This window comes from Macrobrachium rosenbergii, unplaced genomic scaffold (genome assembly GCF_040412425.1).
Source record: "Macrobrachium rosenbergii isolate ZJJX-2024 unplaced genomic scaffold, ASM4041242v1 171, whole genome shotgun sequence".
In the NCBI taxonomy this organism is placed as follows: domain Eukaryota; kingdom Metazoa; phylum Arthropoda; class Malacostraca; order Decapoda; family Palaemonidae; genus Macrobrachium; species Macrobrachium rosenbergii.
In genome coordinates this window covers 1,081,238-1,104,217 of record NW_027100729.1, presented here as the reverse complement: position 1 = coordinate 1,104,217, position 22,980 = coordinate 1,081,238, and the positions used below count along the sequence as shown (strand labels likewise).

Here is a 22,980-nt window from a genome sequence, read left to right as displayed (position 1 = left end):
GGCCGTTGCATAGCTCCTGCTCTCCGAACCTTTGCCGTAGCTCCTGCATCGGCTGTCCTGATCATTCCTGCTGCTTCTGGCGGTCGTGCCCGGGTCCGCTTCCGTGCGTTCCTGCCAGCTGCCCCAGAGGTTACGATGTCCGCCATCCTGTAGAAGATGTCGGCGTGAAGATTTAGGAAGTGATCCTGTTGAGGTGATGTTCCTGGCCGTTGCAGTAGCTCCTGCCCTCCGAACTGCTGCCGTAGCTCCTGCATCGGCTGTCTTGATCATGCTTCTCCTGGTGGTGGTGTCCTGGCTGCGTCCGTTGTGTTCCTGCCGGACTACCCTGGAGGTTACGATGTTTCATGTCGACCATCCTGTAGAAGATGTGGGAGTGGAGATGAAGGAAGCTGTCCTGTGGAAGTAGCCGCCGTCTTCTTCATCTTATCTTCGATTTCATCTTCTGCTGCGTCTTCCCTTCCTCTCCCGAGGTCCTGGAGGTCCCGAGAATCGGACAGACCTCCATCGGCCGAAGGAAGGATGCTGCTTCTTCCCCTTGATGCCCTTGGACATTTAGGGACTGCCTCCTTCCGAGGAGGCAGTGGGTCTCTCGTTGGCTCTTCCCGACCTTCGGGTTAGGGAACCGATTCGCATAGCCGTAGGTTTTGTGTTTCGGAAGCCGCGGGCGCGCAGACCTCAGTTTGCGTTCCCGTTCCCGAGTCTTAGAGGTTCCGCCTCTAAGATGGGGCCTGCTTCGGGCGCTCGTTCGCGAGCCGCTTCGAGTGCTCGAGATTCTATGGAATATCGAGTATCCCGATCTGGTCTGGAGAGATTTTCCTGGGCCCAGTTCGGGAGCAGTGCGAGAGAAAGGGCCGAGGCACCCAGGTGTCTCGGTTCCTCTTCCTGCTAGCACCGCAAGCGCTCCCCAAGTGTTTGCCAGTGCTTGGTCGGGTTCCCAGCCTGGTGTCTCGAACCTCTCGGTTCGAACACCAGAAGAAGCAAGGAAGAGATTCACTTTGGGAGTCCTGCGGGACTTCCAAGGGACTGACTCTCTTCCGGAAGACAAGTTGGCCGATTCGCATTCTCCTGTGGGATCTTGCGTTTCGGGGGCGCGAGCACGGCCTCTCGAGGCCATTCCCTCGTTGCCAGTCTTGGAAGTCTGCATCTAAGACTGGTTCTGTGCTTGGCTCTTTTAATCTATTAGGTAACAAAGCAGCCGCTCCCGATTTTCGGAAGTCTCGTGGGTAGCTCGAATTCTATGAATCACGAGCGCTCTCCTTACGAGAGGCATAGGACGAGAGAAAGTGCCGAGACACCCAGGTGTCTGGTTGCCGGGACGCCCAGGTAGACACCCAGGTGTCTGGTTGCCGAGACACCCAGGTGTCTGGTTGCCGGGACGCCCAGGTAGACACCCAGGTGTCTGGTTGCCGGGACGCCCAGGTAGACACCCAGGTGTCTGGTTGCCGGGACGCCCATGTGTCTGGTTGCCGGGACACCCAGATGTCTGGTTGCCGAGACACCCAGGTGAACTGGTCGCCGGGACACCCAGGTGTCGGTGTACCGCGACGCCAGGTGTCTCGATTCTGCCCGCCAGCTGCTTCGGTTGCTCGGGGGGCTTCGTTCTTGTGTCTCGAACTTTAGGGTTCGAGCATGCAAGATAGCAGACAGAATTCCCCTATGAACCTTCTTCTCGAGGGGCCTCGGCCTCGGTCTCGGCCTCGAAGGAGTTTAGAGTTCAGGAAACTAGCAATTGTTCACAGCAGACGAGTCTGGCCTGCCCAGTTATGAGTCTGGCTCTGGCTCGGCTCGACTTGGCTTGCCAGACTGGCTCGGCTCGACTCGACATGGCTTGCCAGACTGGCTCGGCTCGACTTGACTCGGCTTGCCAGACTGGCTTGGCTCGTTTCGGCTCGCCCCATCTCGCCTGCCTCCCAGTCTGCCGCATACCGACCAGCTGGATCGCGTTCTCGTGATCGGCTCGGCTCGGCTCGGCCCTACTCGGTTTTTTCCGATTCGGGTTCTCGTCTATGCTCGAGTGAACTTTTTGCTCTTCCCAGGAAAGCACTTTGCCACGGCATAGGTGCTCTTCTTTCCCCGTGTGGCAGTAATCTCCTTCGGTTGATTATTGCTCACGGTCCGCCTCTCCTGCTTATCATTCTGGCAGGACAGGTAGGGCTACTCTTTTCTCCTCACCTGTTCTCTTCTCCTTTCGGTTGTTCCGAGAGGAGCGAGACGGACAGAGAGAGCTCCGACGAAATTTTCTTTCGGAGTTCGGCTGCCTGGCGTGCTTTGGGTATCGGTCCCCCGATTCTCTCGTATTATAACCAGGTAGCTGAGAAGGGTTTCATGGGATCTGTCAAGGTCTCCTCCAAGGGAGAAGTACAGGGGTTTCACGATCGGAACAGCGAGGGTCTTCCTCTTCAAGTCACGATCGCCCCGTGTTCTCGGGAACTGCGCTGATTTCGTCGGCGCGAGGATCCCCGGGACAGGACCGCGGCTCCCCCAATGAATAACCTTCATCACTTGCAACCCTTGCAGTTTCCGAGGGGCCGAGAATGTCAGGGACCGCCGCGGTCCTGTCCTCCGAGAAACGTTCTCGACCTGATGGATTCTTTTCTTCGATGGAGTTAATTCAGGTCGAAACACCAAACTTCCACCCCTGCCTCGGCAGAATATGAATTCTTCTTGCCTTGGAGGGTCTTGCTGACCACAGTTTTTTGGGCAATTCTGGTGCTAAGAAGAAGGACTTTGTCCCAATTCGGATCTCCAGTTTCGTAAGTCCCGAGTTGGCTCGACCCTTGGGAACGAACCTTTACTTGGTTCTGCCTTTCTCTTTCAGAGATTTGCCAGATACCCTGGTAATCAAGGTTCCCACCAGGGCACTGCCTTGTCCTTTGGACAATGGCCAAGAATTTTGGGTCTTAGTCATTTCAACTCGACCTTGGGTTCAAGCCAGCCCACCTCAACTCCTTAGCTAAGAAGTCCTAGGCTTCAGAAGAAGATTGCAACTGCTGATGCCTGGACAAAATGATGCTTATCGAGTCTCTGGAGCTGGCAGCAACATTGCCGAGACCTGGGAATGGATTCCTTCAGGAGAAGTATCTATTTCCCTTAGGTCTCGGCAATTCTTTCCATCGATCTCTCATCCCACCACCTCTCCCGTGCTCCCGATTCGGGAAATGCCAGCCGGCTAGAGCTAATTGTCTCGGTTCCCTGTCATCTTGCAGAAGCTTCCCCATGGTGGAAAATGGAAGTCTGCTTCCTTTTCCCCGTTCTTTCCTCTTCGAGGTATGAGGAAAGAGTTAGGCTAATGCTTGATTATAGGAACCTTCGAATATGCCTTCATATTTCCCTCAGATCTTGTGTCTACTCACAGATTCATAGGTTGAGGAATAGGCGCACACTGGTAAAGACCTTGTCTTGAATTTGTGCGACCGAGATGATTAGTACCTTCCCGTCACCGTCCTGGGCTCAGGGCAGCCTTTTGGCCGTCCGAGAATCCAGGATGGGTTTTGCGGCACTCACTGGTTTCATTGAACAATAAAACCACAGTAGTGACTTTTGTCGACAAACAGGAGGCAATTGTTTTTTCCCCCTGTTTTATCTCGACATTTAAAGGTACTCAAGTGTTGTTATATTGCACACTCGACAGCTCAATTAACCAGATGCATCCCTGGTGGGGATGTATTGGTAGGCAAGCCTGGCCTCGGGTTTGAGTGATCGGGACAGAACATGCTGCTCACTCTTTTTTCACGAAGACTCATACAGAGACTGCTGGACTGAGAAATCCCTACCGTCCTTCTGTTGCCTCCCTGCACACAAGTCAGTAGTGTTTTCTCGCTCCCTCATACCAGACCAGGGGCCGCTCTGTTGAGGCATGCTGTCTTTTGGTGAAAACTCGATATCAACGTTTTTTCCCTACGTATTTGTCCGTTTCGCTAGGGGTTCACAAACATTGCTCACCCCGAGTTACAGACAAATACTTAAAGACTTCCCCTTCTTCCGACCTGATTGCCGAGGCATCGAGAAGAATTCCGCTTGACCCATCCTCCTGTGCAGCTACACAAGAAGCGGTTCTTGAGGCAGTACATCCCTGTGGGTTCAGGACTGGGAGACTTTCCAGCTTTCCTTACAAGCACAGGCTTTCTCGCTGAGCGTCAACCGATATAGCTGGATATCCCTTGAAGTCCTCTGCAACACTGTCCCAGGGACTGGATCCGTCTTCGCTGGTGGTGTCGTTGTCGGAACTTCTTCCCGGGTCAGAGTCGCTCGTCAAGTCTGGACTTCCTCGTCTTCTCCGCCGAGGGCTGCTTCTCTCCCTTTCAGTTTTGAAGAATGTAGGCCCTTGCGACCTAGTCTTCTATCTGAAGTAGCCTTCGTCTCCTTAGTCGAGAGTTAGCTACGGACGAGAAGCTTCTTCAGTCATGCTGTCCCAGGGAATGTTTCCTGGGTGGCATGCGGCTCTCGTTTAGGGTTCTTGTCCGTGCTCTGCACTCGCCCTACGAGAGTCGTCGGATAGAGATATGCCCTCTTAGGTCCATCTCTCATCTTACCCTGGCTTTGGCGTAGAAGATGGAAGAACAGGGTGGGGATCATCCATCTCGGATGTCGTAGGTGGACTCCAAATCCATTGGCATCGACTGTCGGGTTCAAGTCCTTCTTGTTCCCCTCCTCCTTGGACTTTGTATCGATGATCCAGATCATTCGTTACTCTGTCCTATTGGGAGCTGTGGTACTTTCCGAAAGGTTTGACATTCCTAACCTGGATGTCGTCAACGTTTTCGCCAGTACTGTCTCTCCCAAGGAAGAAGTGTCTAAGGACACATCTTCCTCCTGACTTCGTGAAGCGATCAAGGAGGTACTTGGCAGCTGATGACGACGATACCGGTACCTTTCACCCGAGAGCTCACAAAGTCGATGGCTTGGTCCATCCCTCGCATTCCGGAAGAATATGTCGGTACCACAGGAGCTGAAGGCGGGTGTGTGGTCCCAACAGACTACCTTCACCTCCTTCTACCTCCGGGATGTTGCACACAAGTCCTTGGACACTTTTTCCTTGGGTCCTGTGGTGGCTGCTCAACAAGTTGTGCAGCTTATCCAGCTCCCCTAACGGGACAGGATTGCATCTCGCCTATGTTGTACGGCTGTGATGGGGAGAATGGAGGTTGAGTGACTGGCCTCTCTTCTTTCTCCCCATCCTGGCTCTCTTCCCAAGGGCAGGGAGCGGACATGCTGTTACAAGCTGGACCGGGCGATCGAGGCAGATAAGCGCATAACAGGAGCTCCCGTTCTATTTCCGTTCAGGTTAATAGAAGCAACCCCACTCCTTCCTCTTGCAAGGGGAGGAAGGAGACCATGACTATGAGACAACCCAATGCTTGTATTTGCCTTATTGTCATCCGACGTCAAATTCTTCCCAGCCTACTTTGCATGAACTGACGTTTCCTCTTTCATGCAAAGGGACCCAGAAGTCTGACAACTGATCCTGCGTTTCTTACAACCCGATCTTTTGTCAGAGGCAGTTTTTCCCTTCCTCGCTCTCACGACCAGGAAGGGAAGACAAGGTGGTGAACTCCAGTCAGTTCAGAGAGACTTTCTCAGATTCCTCCCTCCAATCAGTGAGTCTCCTAATGTAAAGGACCAAGGGTTTGTATATTGTGTCGGAACAAATAACAATTTTTAAAGTAAATTGTATTTTTCCTAACTATACAAACCCGAGGTCCTTTACAATTATGCCCACCTCATGCCACCCCGCAATCTGTACCTGGGCCGAAAGGCAAACTGGAATGTTTACATCCGGGCAGGCGGGTATCCCCGCCTACCTGGAGGTAGTTGCTGCCTAACCACCTTGTTCAAGAGTTTAACGGCCGTTTCCAGCCTACGCCTGAAAGTATCTCCTAATGTAAAGGACCTCGGGTTTGTATAGTTAGGAAAAATACAATTTACTTTAAAAATTGTTATTTTTTGCGAGGCTGGAAGAACATTGTGATCGGAAGTTGCTGCCGCTGCTTCTTTTTTCGATCGAAGAGCATCCTGTAGGGAGTCATGTCTTCATCGATTTTGTTGCAGAACTGCAGAGAACGAACCATATCCTCGTCCCATTCTTGTGACAATTCTTTCAGCTCCTTCGCTAGGTTGCAGAGCTGGGCAAGCCATTCTAATGTTATGCCTGTTTCTTCGACAACTTCTTGGGTCTCTTCCTGTGGTTCATTTTCTTCCTCACTGGCTGATTTTGTCAGGTCTTCGAGGTCTGCGTCAGTTAGCGGCTGGGAATGGCAGTCCAACAACTCGTCAACGTCTTCCGTCGTCATGTCGCCAAACCCGTCACCTCCAATTATCGCAGCCAACTGCACAGATTTCCGTACTGCAGAGTGTTGAATCTCGGCAGGCGTAAATCCCTCGTCGTCGTAAACAATCTCGGACCACAACTTCCTCCAGCGCGTTAACGGTAGCAGGTTTCATTTCTTGCAGTGCCTTCTGGATGTTCTGAAGGCACGTGGCAATTGTGTACTGCCGCCAGTACGCCTTCAAATTGAATGTTTCATCCTCATCTTCTTGGGCGGCATCCACACACGCAACGAGGTCCGCCAAGATATTCTTCGTGTAGAGGGCCTTGAACGCCCTGATAACCCCCTCGTCCATCGGTTGAATTAAGGACGTTGTGTTGGGTGGCAGGAACTCAACCTGAATGCCCTCATGCGAAAGATCAGTCGCGTGTCCACCAGCGTTATCCAACAGGAGAAGGATCTTAAATGGCAAGCCCTTCTCTAAGAGATATTTACTGACTTGTGGGATAAAACACTGGTGGAACCAGTTGGAGGTCAGCATCTTCGTAATCCATGCTTTTGGATTATGCATCCAATACACGGGAAGGAGATTCTTATTTTTATTTTTCAAAGCACGAGGGTTTTTCAACTTATAAATAAGCCCTGGCTTTAGCAAAAATCCCGCAGCATTGACACACATCACGAGGGTAACACGATCTTTGAATGCTTTAAAGCCAGAGGCTTTGGCTTCTTCTTTGAACAGGAAAGTTCGCGATGGCATTCTCTTCCAAAACAAACCCATCCCGTCCATATTAAAGACTTGTTCGGGCTTGTATCCACCTTCAGCGATAATATTCTTGAACGTCTCATTCGCGTAAGTTTCAGCAGCGACCGTGTCAGCGGAAGCAGCCTCGCCATGCAGGGAAACGCTTTTCAGGCCGAAGCGTTTCTGAAACTTGGCGAACCATCCTTTGCTGGCGGTAAAACGTCGTGTCTGAGGCTGGGAATCAGTGGATGTCCCTGCTTGAGGTTCATCTACATCATCTTCGTCGTCTTCCTCTTCTTCTTCAGCGTGGTCGCCATCATCTTGAGGTTCCTTTGCCGCGAAATTCTCATACAACCTCAAAGCCTTGGTTCGGTTGGTGTTCGTATCCAAGGCTATTTTCTTCTTCCGGCAGTCAGCAATCCAGATTGACAAAGCACCTTCCATATGGACGATCGTTTTATTACGAGCCGTAACAACTCGCTTTGCTGACTTGCTAAAGGTGATGGCAGCCGTCTTCCTAATCTTCGCCTCATCCTTCTTAATGTAGCGAACGGTGGATTCGTTCACTCCAAAATGGCGGGCCACGGCCGCGTAACTTCTCCCTTCCTTCAACATATCGAGAAGTGTCACCTTCTCAGCAATCGTCATCATTTTCCGTTGGCGTTTAGGCTCAGTACCAGCCTTAGCAGAAGCAGAATGCTTGGGAGCCATTGTAGGGGTTAAACAAAGTTAAAAAAAAAGTTCAACTTCAAACACACACTGTCACGCACAGCACTGCTAATGTAAACAGCATCTATCTACCGAGAGAGCGGGAAACGAAGTGGCCGCGAGAAGATGCTACGGGTCAGAGACAAGGGAAGCTGCTGCGGGTCGGAGAAACGGTCAAAACACCAATCACAGGCGAGATTACAAAACTTGGGAGCTGATTCGTCATCTATCACCAATGGAACCAATCACAGCCCATCTTACATGCTAGTTTCAAATTCAAATATACTTTACGCTATTTTATGCCTTTTTTGTTGTAGTAGTATAAGTTTATTCGAGATGTGATTTTTGCAACAAACAATATTATTGGATGCAGTACAAAAGATTCATGGAAAAGATGCACATTCATTACATTTGTATTTTATAATTAGTATATATGTAGCCATCAGCAGCCTTACACCATTCAAATATGACAATGTCAGACTGCATCTGATTAGCGTTTCATGTTCAGTTTAATTTTACTAGTACTATAATGAATTATCGTATGATCACATTCTCTTTTGTTTAATTTCATTTTGTACTGAATTATATGTCATAATGCAATGAACCAACAGTACTAGCAGATATTAATAATTATTAATGGAATTAATGAAATATTTGGGTCTTCATATATCGCGACTATTTTTGAAATTTCCGGAAAATCCGCTATATATTTTCTCTTATAATATACATACGTAATGGAAAAAATCCGCGAAGTCGTGAATCCACGATAGTTGAACCGCGAAGTAGCGAGGGTTTTTTACCAGGACAATGCCTAAAAACCAAAGGTTTCCTCTCCTCAGGCTGTTGCTAGTAGGAGGTTTGCATTACAGATATTCCTCTCCCCAGGCTGTTGCCAGTAGGGGTTTGCATTATACATATAAGGCAAACAAATAAACACACTCATATATAACAAAAACAAAAAGAAAGTCGAGCGGCAGTCGGGCTGAGAAGCGCAGCAGTCTTCATATGATGGCAGCTGAAAGCAAAGTGGAATGCAGACCAACAAGTGGGTGGGGCTTCCCCCCTACTGTCGGTAGTTAACAAACTTGTTTGAAAGTTAACGGCCATTCCAGCTCGCAATTGCAAGCATAAACCTGGCTACTGAGCTTGTCTGCCTCTACGAAGGTGAAGCCGCCCACGAGAGACCAGCTTCTCCAAGGACGGCAGGTGACCAAGGATGACTTATACCTGCTGAGCTGGTTGGGCCTGTCGAAACAGAAACAATTGCACTGCCTCCCTGAACTTGCTGATACGCTAGTCTGAGGGGTGGACTCTTGCTGCTGCCATATCTACCAGCATGCCCAAATACTTTACCCTTTGCTTGGGTGTGAGACAGAACTTCTCAAAATTGATAGCTACAACCAGGTCCTGACAAAATTTGAGAAGTCAGTCTCTGTCCTGGAGCAACTGTGGTCAAGAGATCGCCAGGACTAGCGAATCGTCGAGATACCTCAGAAGACGTATCCTGTGTGACTGGGCCCTAGCTGAGACAAGGGTGAACAATCGGGTGAACACCCGGGGAGCGAATGAGAGCCCGAAACAAAGTGCCTTGAATTGGAGCACCATCTCTCCAAGGGTAAAGGGGAGGCAGTTGTGAGAGGACTGGTGGATGGGTATTTGAAAACTCGCATCCTTCAGGTCTCATTTCTGCACTGGAGACATGGGTCCTTTCAAAGAAAATGGAGGTTATTTTGTAAAGGTCTGAGAACTTAAGATTCATGGCAGGTGCATGAGAGGATCAATTCGAGGATGAAGTAGTGAAGGAGATACATGCTGCGCAGTGGGTGAAAAACAGAATGTGATATACAAAATCTTGATGGTCTACACAAGAATTAAGAAGCAGCGGAGAAGAAATAGCATAAACGGCCAAAACAGAAGAGGGACTGGCAAGAAGGCTCTTTGCTATCACGGAGAAAAACCAAAAATGAAGGCCTCCACCATATTCCAATTCACAGAGAACTCAAATGACACAAACACCTTACGCCTTAATTTGTTCAACATTAGTTGCTGACACCAAGACCAATACCCAGACACTTTATGACATGGACAAAATAAGGCCTCTATGGAAGTATAAAATGATGCCTAAGGAAAATGTTAACAAGATTTCAGATAGAAGACTAGGTTTTAGCAGACCCTGGCCCCATTTAACTCTATCAGTTACTAAACCTTGGCAGGCACCATCTACCAAAGAGCTACATCTGTGAAAGACAATATTATACTTCACACACAGTCTGAGAAATTACTAATCAAAATACGACACTCATTCTGGTGTCATTTTAAATATGACATTTTTATAATAAAATAAGATTTTATATCATACTTACCTGTTGTTTACATATAGCTGTAATTCTCGATCTCGACAGAAAATTCAAAACTGGCGGTTCCGCTAATATATGGTCAGGTGATACGACTACCCCGCCCTCTACCGGGGTACCTGGATCCATTTCCATCAACAACTAATCATATTTTCTATGTCCCCTTGTCCCTTGCGGGGAGGCGGGTGGGAATGTTTTATATGTAAACTACAGGTAAGTATGATATAAAATCTTATTTTATTATAAAAATGTCATTTTTATACATGAACTTACCTGTTGTTTACATATAGCTGATTGCCACATTGAGGAGGTGGGCATGGACAGCTGTAAGTGTTAAATGGAAAAAACCTGAGATCATCAGGCTAAGAAAAAACGTCTTTACTTTGGATCCTTACCTGCTAAGGAAGCTGCTTTCTCGGTTACTGCCTCTGTAACCTGCTATCCTTAGTGCAACTGCGGGGCCTAGTAGCTCAGTCGCAGGTTGCCATATGGAGAAAGGTCTGTTGGCCCAGCCGTCTTCGACACAATCAACCAAAGCATATAATGCCCCTGCTGAGGGCGCAGTACTCAAAGCATCCACCATCATAGGCCTACACTATCATTTTTTTTTTTTTTTTAAACATATCACCCAACCATAAAAAACTCACACCAACCTATTAAAATTAGACCTACTAGGCCATCTAACCTCTAAGGCTCTAGTAGTCGACCAAAAAGAGACCTCTGCACCCAAGGAAACTAAGGAGAGGATCTAGAGCCTCTGGTTTCCTTGCCCATCACCGTGTCAGACGCAATAAAGGGGCCCAACGCACTGCAGTCTTCATATGTGGTTTGGATCTGTCTCAGATAATGCGAGGCAAAAACAGACGAACATCTCCAGTAAGTTGAACTTAGAATGTCCTTTAAAGCCATGTTCTTCTTGAAGGCTAAAGGAGTTGCAATAGCCCTAATTTCATGAGGCCTCACTTTAACGAAGGGGAAATCCACATCCCTTAATTCCTTGTGTGCCTCCTGTATCAGTTCTTTCAAAAGGAAAGCAATCCCATTTTTAGATAGAGGGTTCTTGGGGTTCTTAGTTGAACACCATAAAAAATCATGAGTTCCTCTTACACTTCTGGTCCTGTCCAGATAGAATTTCAATGCTCTGACCGGACAGAGAAGTCTCTCCGTTTCCCTTCCCCAAGGAGGATAGGCTAGCAATGGGAAATTCCCTTGGCCACGGATTACTAGGGTTTTCGTTCTTAGCTAGAAACCCAAGGTGAAGGAAACTACAGCCTTATCCGCACAAAAACCAACTCTTTTGTCCAAAGCATGAACCTCACTTACTCTCTTTGCCGAGGCCAGTGCCAAGAGAAAGAGAGTTTTCTTAGTTAGATTCCTAACGGAGCAGGAACTCAAAGGCTCAAAAGATTTGGAAGTAAGCCACTTTAGCACCACATCCAAATTCCAATGCAGTACACGAAGAGATTTGCCTTTAGTGGTAGCAAAGGATTTAAGGAGTTCTGCAATATCCTTGTCCGAGGAAAGGTCTATACCTCTATTCCTGAAAACTGCCGCCAGCATACTCCTATACCCCTTAATCGTGCTGACAGCCAATTTCTTCTCCTTGTGCAGAAACAAAAGAAAATCCGCTACCTAGCTTAGAGTCGTAGAAGTGGAAGACACTCCAGACTCGGAGCACCACTCCCTGAAGCGCTTCCACTTCGCTTGATAGACCTTTGTAGACGAGGGCCTGGTTGATCTAGCCATTGCCTGCGCCACTCTTCTAGAGAAGCCTCTCCTCCTGTAGAGTCGCTCGAGAGTCTGAACCCTGTCAGATTTAGATCTGACGGGTTCCTGTGGAACTTTCTGCTGTGCAACTGGCACAGAAGGTCTGGTCTGAATGGCAACCTCCTTGGCCAATCCACTACTTTCTCCAGTAGCTCTGGAAACCATGATCTTCCTGGCCACCATGGAGCTATTAGGATCATTGACACACCTTTGTGTGCTCGAAACTTTTTCAAGACTTCTCCCAGCATCCTGAAGGGAGGGAATGCATAGAGGAAGAGACCCGACCAGTCCAGGCGCATGGCATCCACCGCTAATGCTTCTGGGTCTGGAACAGGAGAGCAAAAGAGAGGTAGTCTGCGGTTTTCCCTCGTTGCAAACAGGTCTAGCATGGGAGTTCCCCAAACCTGCCACAGGCCTTGGCAAACTTTCTGGTGGAAGGTCTATTCCGTTGGAATGGCCTGGAGTGACCTGCTGAGGATATCCGCTCTTACGTTGAGAGCTCCCGGGATGAAGCGAGTTACTAGCTCTATGTTCTTGGTTGCCGCCCACAAAAGCAGGTCTTTTGCGATCTCGAACAGAGAGAAGGAGTAAGTGCCTCCTTGTTTCTTCATGTACGCCAGAGCTGTGGAGTTGTCCGAGTGCACTACTATCTTTTTGTTTTCCACCAAAAGCACGAAATGTTCCAAGGCTAGATGTATTGCCTTCAACTCTTTCGCATTTATGTGCCAGTCCCGTTGGGATGAAGACCAATTGCCTGACACTTGAAGATCCCCCAGTGTTGCTCCCCAACCCTCGTCTGAAGCGTCGGAGAACAACATCAGGTCTGGGTTCCTCTGTCTCAGCGACAAACCTCGATCTAGTTTGCTCCTGTCGTTCCACCATGACAGGTCTTGCTTTACTTGAGTGGATAGAGGAAAAACAAACGAATCCGTGTCTTTCTTCCTGTTTCAGGTCTGCTGTAGGAAGAACTGAAGAGGTCTCATGTGTAGCCTCCCCAGACTGACGAACATCTCTAGCGATGAGAAGGTGCCTAAAAGGCTCATCCATTCCTTGGCAGAACAAGTCTTGGCTGCCATCAGGTATCTCACTTTCAGCAGGCATTTCTCGATCCTTTGTGACGTCGGAAAAACCTGAAAAAGAACTGAGTTCATCCGAACTCCCAAATAAGTCAAGTCTTGAGATGGAGAGAGTTGTGACTTTGGAAGATTTACTATGAGTCCCAATTCGTCGGTAAGAGAAAGGGTCCTTTGTAGGTCCTTCATGCATTGGCCTTTTGACGGAGACCGGATCAGCCAGTCGTCGAGGTAAAGGGATATGTGAAGTCCCTCTAAGTGAAGCCATTTCGCAATTGGAGCCATCGTCCTTGTGAAAACTTGTGGGGCTGTTGATAGGCTGAAGCAAAGAGCCCTGAATTGAAAAGTCCTGCCTCTGAACACAAACCGTAGGAATTTCCTTGATCTCGGATGGATAGGTACATGAAAGTATGCGTCCTGGAGATTGAGGGACACCATCCAGTCTCCTTCCTTCAGGGAATTGATAACCGACTGTGTGGTTTCCATCTTGAATGGTGTTTGAAGCACAAATTTGTTCAGGGCGCTTACGTTGAGGACTGGTCTCCATCCTCCTGACGATTTTGGAACCAGAAACAGACGGTTGTAGAACCCCGGAGATGAAGGTTCGCGGACTGCTTCTATGGCTCCCTTCTGAAGGAGGGAAGTAACTTCCTCCTCCAACACCACAAGTTTCTCTGAGTCCCTGGATGATACGTTGAAGTCTACTGGCGAAGACTTTAAAGGAGGACTCTCTGAGAAGGGAATGGTGTAGCCTTCTCTCAGAACGTTGATCACCCAGGGTTCTGCTCCCTTGGCCTCCCAAACTTGCCAGAACGACTTTAGTCTGGCTCCGACCGTCGCATGAAGGACCTTGAACTCATCGGTTGGTACCCCTAGATTTCTGGGGATGAGAAGAGAATTTTCCTCTTCCTCTAGCACGGGAAAAGGGCCGAGAAGGAGTACCCCAAGAAGGCCTAGAGGATACAGGGAAAGAAGGCTTGGGTACTACTGGAGAAGTCGAAAACCTGGGTCTTTTCGAAGAGTGAGCCAGAAGGTCTTGAGTAGACTTCCGCGAGAGAGCCTCCGAAATTTCCCTAACTAACGTGGCGGGAAAAAGGGACTCCTTAAACAAAGCAGCAAAAAGTAGAGCAGATTTCTGGTTCCTGGAGACTCCTCTCGCGACAAACGAAATCCAATGTGCTCTCTTCTTCAAAATGCCTGTAGCAGTCACTGAGGTAATTTCTGACGTTCCGTCCGTGATGGCCTTGTCCAGGCAGGCCAAAATAGCATCAAGATCCATAGCAGTCTTGGGGGGAAGATCACAGACTTTCACCTTTCTGCTCAAGGCTCCTATAGACCAGTCAATAAAAGAAAAGATCTCCAAGATCCTATAGGAACTCTTCACCAGATGGTCAATTTCCGAAGACGAGAAGCCGACTTTGGACGAAGAAAAAGCTGAGCGACGGGCAGAATCCACAAGGCTGGAGAAATCCCCTTGAGAGGAGGCAGCGTCTCCCAAGGAAAAGACTTCCCCAGTCTCATAACACGAATGAGACTTAAAAGACAGTTGTGAGGGGGGAAAACAGAAAGAAGTTTTACCCTGAGATCTTTTCATGCTCAACCATCCTTCTTGCCTTCGGAGAGCTCTTTTCGCCGAAACAGACAGGACCAGCCTCAGAAATCTAGAGGAAGGAGGTTTAAAATCCTTGGCAAACTGCGTAGTTGGAGACGAAGGGGTAGCTGGAGCAAAGTCTTCTTGAAAATGTTCTTCAAAAAGTTGTAAGAGATGCTTAAAGTTGGACGCAGGAGCAGACGGAACATCATCTACTTCCGAAACATCGGAAACTGGGGAGAGAATCTCTGAAGCAGTTGGAGCACCGCGGATAGAAACGTCTCCGGGAGCCAAACTTGCGTTATCCTCTTGAGTGTCGCCGAACGTCACCGAGGCGCCAAGTGCCCGACCCGCGTCAAGCGTATCCGAAACATGAGCTTGAGAGGAGTCAGGAGCCTTAGAAGATCTGAGAGCCAAAGAGGCGCCAAAAACCACGATAGCGCCAGAAGCGCAAACATTGTGCGCCTTGGAAACGTGCTGTGGAGAGGCGCCAAGCGCCAAAGTAGCGTCGGGAGTGCGGCAGGTGCGGGCGGAAGTGGCGCCAGGAGCGCGGTCGGAAGCGGAGCCAGGCGCGCGAGCGGAAGCGGCGCCAGGTGCGTGAGCGGGAGCAGAGACCGGAGCCTCAGTTGCAGAAGGATCCTGAAGTGCTGGTGCTTTAAAACCTTCGAAAAGTCTCAAAATCTTGTCCAATTTGTCCTCTTGCGAAAGGGGGGCAGGAACCGGAGGCATAAAAGCCGACTTGGGATCCAACGGGAAGGAAGCCGCTACTTGCATGCTAACAGGAGGATCAGGTGCTCGCTTAAGATCCGTAGAACGCACATCCGGACTGCCTGAAGAAGAAGAGATCTCTGGGCTATCCCAAAAGCTACAAGACGGAAGAGGAGAACGCGCCGAAAGTTTCTTGATAGGAACTTGACTTGGAGAGGAAGCTCTGCGTCTCTTCAGCGGCCTACTAGACTCTGACTGCTTCCAACTCCTCCTCGACGAAACAGAAGCACAAGAAGACACTTCCGCATCGCTTTTACTATGGCGAGCTGCAACAGCCTGGGACGCAACAGGACTGTTAGAGGGAGCAACTGCTCGTGAGCAGACCCCACTCGCCTCCCTTCGGCTTTCGGCATGTCTTCTCCTGAGCCCTGGGAGCCGGACAGAGGTCTAGACCCTAGGAGCGCGAGGGGACGAACAGTCACCTCCTCCACAACACTATCACTGCAACACTTCGATGTCTAGACATCGCACTCACATCCTGGCCAATCTTCTCTATCGCAGAGAAAAGAGCCGAAATCTTACCATCAAATTCTGCCCGAAGGTCTGACACGGTAGTGGGTTCGGAAACAACAGGTTCCGGGGCAGGAAAAGGAACAGGAGGAGTAACAGGAACAGAACAAGAGGCAATACTACTCCTACTCTGGGAGGAACTTCTGGCCGAAGCCTTACGTGCCCTATCTTTACATAATTTTGCCTGATATTTAGCCAACTTTTGCCAATCAAGCACAGACAAAGACGAACATTCATCACATCTATCCAGATTCGTGCACCATTTACCTCTACAGTTAGAGCAAGAAGAGTGAGGGTCTATGTTAGACCGAGACATTCGAGATTTACAACCCCCCCCGCAATATCTAATTTGAGATCCTGAATCAGACATAACTAGAAAAAATCTCAACCAAAGCCAAAAACCAAGCCAGAACCGTCAACAAAAGGGGCTACTTCACCAAAGAAAAATCGAAAAGCACCGATGAATTTCCTGAAGAGGAGCAGACGACTAGTCGCCGGCCCCGACAGAGAAAATATGATTAGTTGTTGATGGAAATGGATCCAGGTACCCCGGTAGAGGGCGGGGTAGTCGTATCACCTGACCATATATTAGCGGAACCGCCAGTTTTGAATTTTCTGTCGAGATCGAGAATTACAGCTATATGTAAACAACAGGTAAGTTCATGTATAAAACAGGTTATTTGTATTTTGTGGTATGTTTAAAACAAAGGCTCAAAGTAACGAGCTGAAAACTGCCAAAAATGTCAGTCAGTGCATCATGAATAACTCACAGACTGGGTTTTGAACAATGTCTTTGTGTCAATAAGTGACTAAAGATTCAATATAGCTTATATTTAATACTACATATAATTTATGGACATTTTCTCTTACTGCAATTACTACTTCACTTTTATATCACTTACCTAGAGTATGTCACTGAGGAAAATTGGCACGATACTGAAGAAAACACGTTCCTTCGCAGATTACCAGTGATCATCCGTAACAATACAGGTTATCTGTGGCAAAGAGATGTGGTCTCCATTAGCATATAAAAGTTTTCTATACACAACACAGTACCAATGATATTGCACACTAATCTCTTGCAGATTCAATGCAACTATTAGATTAATGCAGGGCAAACCATGCATGAAAAAATGTCATTTTCCCATTCCTGTCTTCTGTGTCCCTGTATGAACCTGCAAACACAAGTTCTGTACAGGTTGAATTTTAGTACTGTTAATGTTCTGGGTACTTCCACATTAATATGAGCTAAAAATATCACTTTAAAATTTGCCACTTTCACGTAACCATTACAAAATAAAAATGTATTGCAGAACTAGTTTAAAGCCTTATTTGCAGTGGTTTACATATACACCACTTAAAAAAGAAAGTCCAATAATTCTGCAATGTCTTGTAGTACATAAATCTGTAGAAGAGATATAAGTAGCATTCTACATTTAGTTGCAATGGACTACAAAACCAAAACATGATAAATATAACAATTTTTAAAGTAAGTTGTATTTTTCCTAACTATACAAACCCGAGGTCCTTTACATTAGGAGATACTTTCAGGCGTAGGCTGGAAACGGCCGTTAAACTCTTGAACAAGGTGGTTAGGCAGTAACTACCTCCAGGTAGGTGGGGATACCCGCCTGCCTGGATGTAAACATTCCAGTTTGCCTTTCGGCCCAGGTACAGATTGAGGGGTGGCATCAGGTGGGCATAATTGTAAAGGACCTCAGGTTTGTATAGTTAGGAAAAAAATACAATTTACTTTAAAAATTGTTATTTGTTCCGACACAATATACAAACCCTCGGTCCTTTACATTAGGAGACTCACTGATTGGAGGAGGAATCTGAGAAAGTCTCTCTGAACTGACTGGAGTTCACCACCTTGTCTTCCCTTCCTGGTCGTGAGAGCGAGGAAGGAAAAACTGCCTCTGACAAAAAAAGATCGGGTTGTAAGAAACGCAGGATCAGTTGTCAGACTTCTGGGTCCCTTTGCATGAAAGAGGAAACGTCAGTTCATGCAAAGTAGGCTGGGAAGAATTTGACGTCGGATGACAATAAGGCAAATACAAGCATTGGGTTGTCTCATAGTCATGGTCTCCTTCCTCCCCTTGCAAGAGGAAGGAGTGGGGTTGCTTCTATTAACCTGAACGGAAATAGAACTGGAGCTCCTGTTATGTGCTTATCTGCCCCGATCGCCCGGTCCAGCTTGTAACGGCATGTCCGCTCCTGCCCGTGTGGTAAGAGAGCCAGGATGGGGAGAAAGAAGAGAGGCCAGTCACTCAACCTCCATTCTCCCCATCACAGCAGCCGTACAACATAGGCGAGATGCAACCTGTCCCGTTAGGGGAGCTGGATAAGCTACACAACTTGTTGAGCAGCCACCACAGGACCCAAGGAAAAAGTGTCCAAGGACTTGTGTGCAACATCCCGGAGGTAGAAGGAGGTGAAGGTAGTCTGTTGGGACCACACGCCCGCCTTCAGCTCCTGTGGTACCGACATATTCTTCCGGAATGCGAGGGATGGACCAAGCCATCGACTTTGTGAGCTCTCGGGTGAAAGGTACCGGTATCGTCGTCATCAGCTGCCAAGTACCTCCTTGATCGCTTCACGAAGTCAGGAGGAAGATGTGTCCTTAGACACTTCTTCCTTGGGAGAGACAGTACTGGCGAAAACGTTGACGACATCCAGGTTAGGAATGTCAAACCTTTCGGAAAGTACCACAGCTCCCAATAGGACAGAGTAACGAATGATCTGGATCATCGATACAAAGTCCAAGGAGGAGGGGAACAAGAAGGACTCGAACCCGACAGTCGATGCCAATGGATTTGGAGTCCACCTACGACATCCGACATCCGAGAAGGATGATCCCCACCCTGTTCTTCCATCTTCTACGCCAAGGCCAGGGTAACATGAGAGATGGACCTAAGAGGGCATATCTCTATCCGACGACTCGTAGGGCGAGTGCAGAGCACGGACAGGAACCCTAAACGAGAGCCGCATGCCACCCAGGAAACATTCCCTGGGACAGCATGACTGAAGAAGCTTCTCGTCCGTAGCTAACTCTCGACTAAGGAGACGAAGGCTACTTCAGATAGAAGACTAGGTCGCAAGGGCCTACATTCTTCAAAACTGAAAGGGAGAGAAGCAGCCCTCGGCGGAGAAGACGAGGAAATCCAGACTTGACGAGTGACTCTGACCCGGGAAGAAGTTCCGACAACGACACCACCAGCGAAGACGGATCCAGTCCCTGGGACAGTGTTGCAGAGGACTTCAAGGGATATCCAGCTATATCCGTTGCCGCTCAGCGAGAAAGCCTGTGCTTGCAAGGAAAGCTGGAAAGTCTCCCAGTCCTGAACACACAGGGATGTACTGCCTCAAGAACCGCTTCTTGTGTAGCAGCACAGGAGGATGGGTCAAGTGGAATTCTTCTCGATGCCTCGGCAATCAGGTCGGAAGAAGGGGAAGTCTTAAGTATTTGTCTGTAACTCGGGGTGAGCAATGTTTGTGAACCCCTAGCAAAACGGACAAATACGGAGGGAAAAAACGTTGATATCGAGTTTTCACCAAAAAGACAGCATGCCTCAAGAGAGCGGCCCCTGGTCTGGTATGAGGGAGCGAGAAAACACTACTGACTTGTGTGCAGGTAGGCAACAGAAGGACGGTAGGGATTTCTCAGTCCAGCAGTCTCTGCATGAGTCTTCGTGAAGAAAGAGTGAGCAGCATGTTCTGTCACAATCACTCAAACCCCAGGCCAAGATTGCCTACCAATACATCCCCACCAGGGATGCATCTGGTTAATTGAGCTGTCGAGTGTGCAATAGAACAACACTCGAGTACCTTCAAATGTCGAGATAAAACAGGGGGAAAAAACGATTGCCTCCTGTTTGTCGACAAAAGTCACTATTGTGGTTTTATTGTTCAATGAAACCAGTGAGTGCCGCAAAACCCATCCTGGATTCTCGGACGGCCAAAAGGCTGCCCTGAGCCCAGGACGGTGACGGAAGGTACTAATCATCTCGGTCACACAAATTCAAGACAAGGTCTTTACCAGTGTGCGCCTATTCCTCAACCTGTGAATCTGTGAGTAGACACAAGATTTGAGGGAAATATGAAGGCATATCCGAAGGTTCCTATAATCAAGCATTAGCCTAACTCTTTCCTCATACCTCGAAGAGGAAAAAGAATGGGGAAAAGGAAGCAGACTTCCATTTTCCACCATGGGGAAGCTTCTGCAAGATGACAGGGAACCGAGACAATTAGCTCTAGCCGGCTGGCATTTTGAATCGGGAATCGGGAGCACGGGAGAGGCGATGGAAAGAATTGCCGAGACCTAAGGGAAATAGATACTTCTCCTGAAGGAATCCATTCCCAGGTCTCGGCAATGTTGCTGCCAGCTCCAGAGACTCGATAAGCATCATTTTGTCCAGGCATCAGCAGTTGCAATCTTCTTCTGAAGCCTAGGACTTCTTAGCTAAGGAGTTGAGGTGGGCTGGCTTGAACCCAATGTCGAGTTGAAAAGACTAAGACCCAAAATTCTTGGCCATTGCCCAAAGGACAAGGCAGTGCCCTGGTGGGAACCTTAATTACCGGGGTATCTGGCAAATCTCTGAAAGAGAAAGGCAGAACCAAGTAAAGATTCGTTCCCAAGGGTCGAGCCAACTCGGGACTTATGAAACTGGAGATCCGAATTGGGACACAGTCCTTCTTCTTAGCACCAGAATTGCCAAAAAAACTGTGTTCAGCAAGACCCTCCGAGGCAAGAAGAATTCATATTCTGCCGAGGCAGGGGTGAAAGTTTGGTATTTCTACCTGAATTAACTCCATCGAAGAAAAGAATCCATCAGGTCGAGAACGCTTCTCGGAAGACAGGACCGCAGCGGTCCCTGACATTCTCGGCCCCTCGGAAACTGCAAGGGTTGCAAGTGATGAAGGTTATTCATTGGGGGAGCCACGGTCCTGTCCCGGGGATCCTCGCGCTGACGAATCAGCGCGAAGTTCCCGAGGACACGGGGCGATCGTCTGGTTGAAGAGGAAGACCTTCGCTGTTCCGATGCGTGAAACCCTGTACTTCTCCCTTGGAGGAGACCTTGACAGATCCCATGAAACCCTCCTCAGCTACCTGGTTATAATACGAGAGAATTGGGGGACCGATACCCAAAGCACGCCAGGCAGCCGAACTCCGAAAGAAAATTTCGTCGGAGGTCTCTCTGACCGTCTCGCTCCTCTCGGAAGAACCGAAAGGAGAAGAGAACAGGTGAGGAGAAAAGAGTAGACCTACCTGTCCTGCCAGAATGATAAGCAGGAGAGGCGGACCGTGAGCAATAATCAACCGAAGGAGATTACTGCCACACGGGGAAAGAAGAGCACCTATGCCGTGGCAAAGTGCTTTCCTGGGAAGAGCAAAAAGTTCACTCGAGCATAGACGAGAACCCGAATCGGAAAAAACCGAGTAGGGCCGAGCCGATCACGAGAACGCGATCCAGCTGGTCGGTATGCGGCAGACTGGGAGGCAGGCGAGACGGGGCGAGCCGAAACGAGCCAAGCCAGTCTGGCAAGCCGAGTCAAGTCGAGCCGAGCCAGTCTGGCAAGCCGAGTCGAGTCGAGCCGAGCCAGTCTGGCAAGCCAAGTCGAGCCGAGCCAGAGCCAGACTCATAACTGGGCAGGCCAGACTCGTCTGCTGTGAACAATTGCTAGTTTCCCGAACTCTAAACTCCTTCGAGGCCGAGACCGAGGCCGAGGCCCCTCGAGAAGAAGGTTCATAGGGGAATTCTGTGTCTGCTATCTTGCATGCTCGAACCCTAAAGTTCGAGACACAAGAACGAAGCCCCCCGAGCAACCGAAGCAGCTGGCGGGCAGAATCGAGACACCTGGCGTCGCGGTACATAGAAACCTGGGTGTCCGGGCGACCAGACACATGGGTGTCTCGGCAACCAGACACCTGGGTGTCCCAGCAACCAGACACCTGGGTGTCCCAGCAACCAGACACATGGGCGTCCCGGCAACCAGACACCTGGGTGTCTACCTGGGCGTCCCGGCAACCAGACACCTGGGTGTCTCGGCAACCAGACACCTGGGTGTCTACCTGGGGGTCCCGGCAACCAGACACCTGGGTGTCTCGGCAACCAGACACCTGGGTGTCTCGGCAACCAGACACCTGGGTGTCTCAGCAACCAGACACCTGGGTGTCTCTGCATTTTCTCTTGTCCTATGCCTCTTGTAAGGAGAGCGCTCGTGATTCATAGAATTCGAGCTACCCACGAGACTTCCGAAAATCGGGAGCGGCTGCTTGTTACCTAATATATTAAAAAAGCCAAGCACAGAACCAGTCTTAGATGCAGACTTCAAGACTGGCAACGAGGGAATGGCCTCGAGAGGCCGGAGAAGAGAGAAACGCAAGATCCCACAGGAAAATGAATCGGCCAACTTGTCTTCCGGTAGAGAGTCAGTCCCTTAGAAGTCCCGCAGGACTCCCAAAGTGAATCTCTTCCATGCTTCTTCTGGTGTTCGAACCGAGAGGATCGAGACACCAGGCTGGGAACCCGACCGAGCACTGGCAAACACTCAGGGAGCGCTTGCGGTGCTGGCAGGAAGAGGAACCGAGACACCTGGGTGCCTCGTCCCTTTCTCTCGCACTGCTCCCGAACTGGGCCCAGGAAAATCTCTCCAGACCAGATCGGGATACTCGATATTCCATAGAATCTCGAGCACTGAAGCGGCTCGCGAACGAGCGCCTGCAAGCAGCTCCCATCTTAGAGGCGGAACCTCTAAGACTCAGGAACAGGGAACGCAAACTGAGGTCTCTGCGCGCCCTTTGCTTTCCAAACACAAAACCCACGGCTATGCGAATCGGTTCCCTAACCCGAAGGTCGGGAAGAGCCAACGAGAGACCCACTGCCTCCTCGGAAGGAGGCAGTCCCTAGATGTCCAAGGGCATCAAGGGGAAGAAGCAGCATCCTTCCTTCAGCCGATGGAGGTCTGTCCGATTCTCAGGACCTCCAGGACCTTGGGAAAGGAAGGGAAGACGCAGCAGAAGACGAAATCGAAGATAAGATGAAGAAGACGGCGGCTAGTTCCACAGGACAGCTTCCTTCATCTCCACTCCCACATCTTCTACAGGATGGTCGACACGAAACATCGTAACCTCCAGGGTAGTCCGGCAGGAACACAACGGACGCAGCCAGGACACCACCACCAGGAGAAGCATGAT

The 22,980-nt window shown here is 49.2% G+C and overlaps 1 protein-coding gene across 1 annotated transcript in view; it reads right to left on the bottom strand.

Annotated features, from left to right (window-relative positions):
- Positions 1-22,980, bottom strand: part of LOC136838134 (zinc finger protein 91-like) — a 265,765-nt gene that overhangs the window by 149,257 nt on the left and 93,528 nt on the right. Inside the window, exon 2 of the mRNA XM_067102988.1 lies at positions 16,685-16,777. The gene's annotated coding sequence lies outside the window, so the exon portion shown is untranslated. The remainder of the gene's footprint in view (positions 1-16,684; positions 16,778-22,980) is intronic.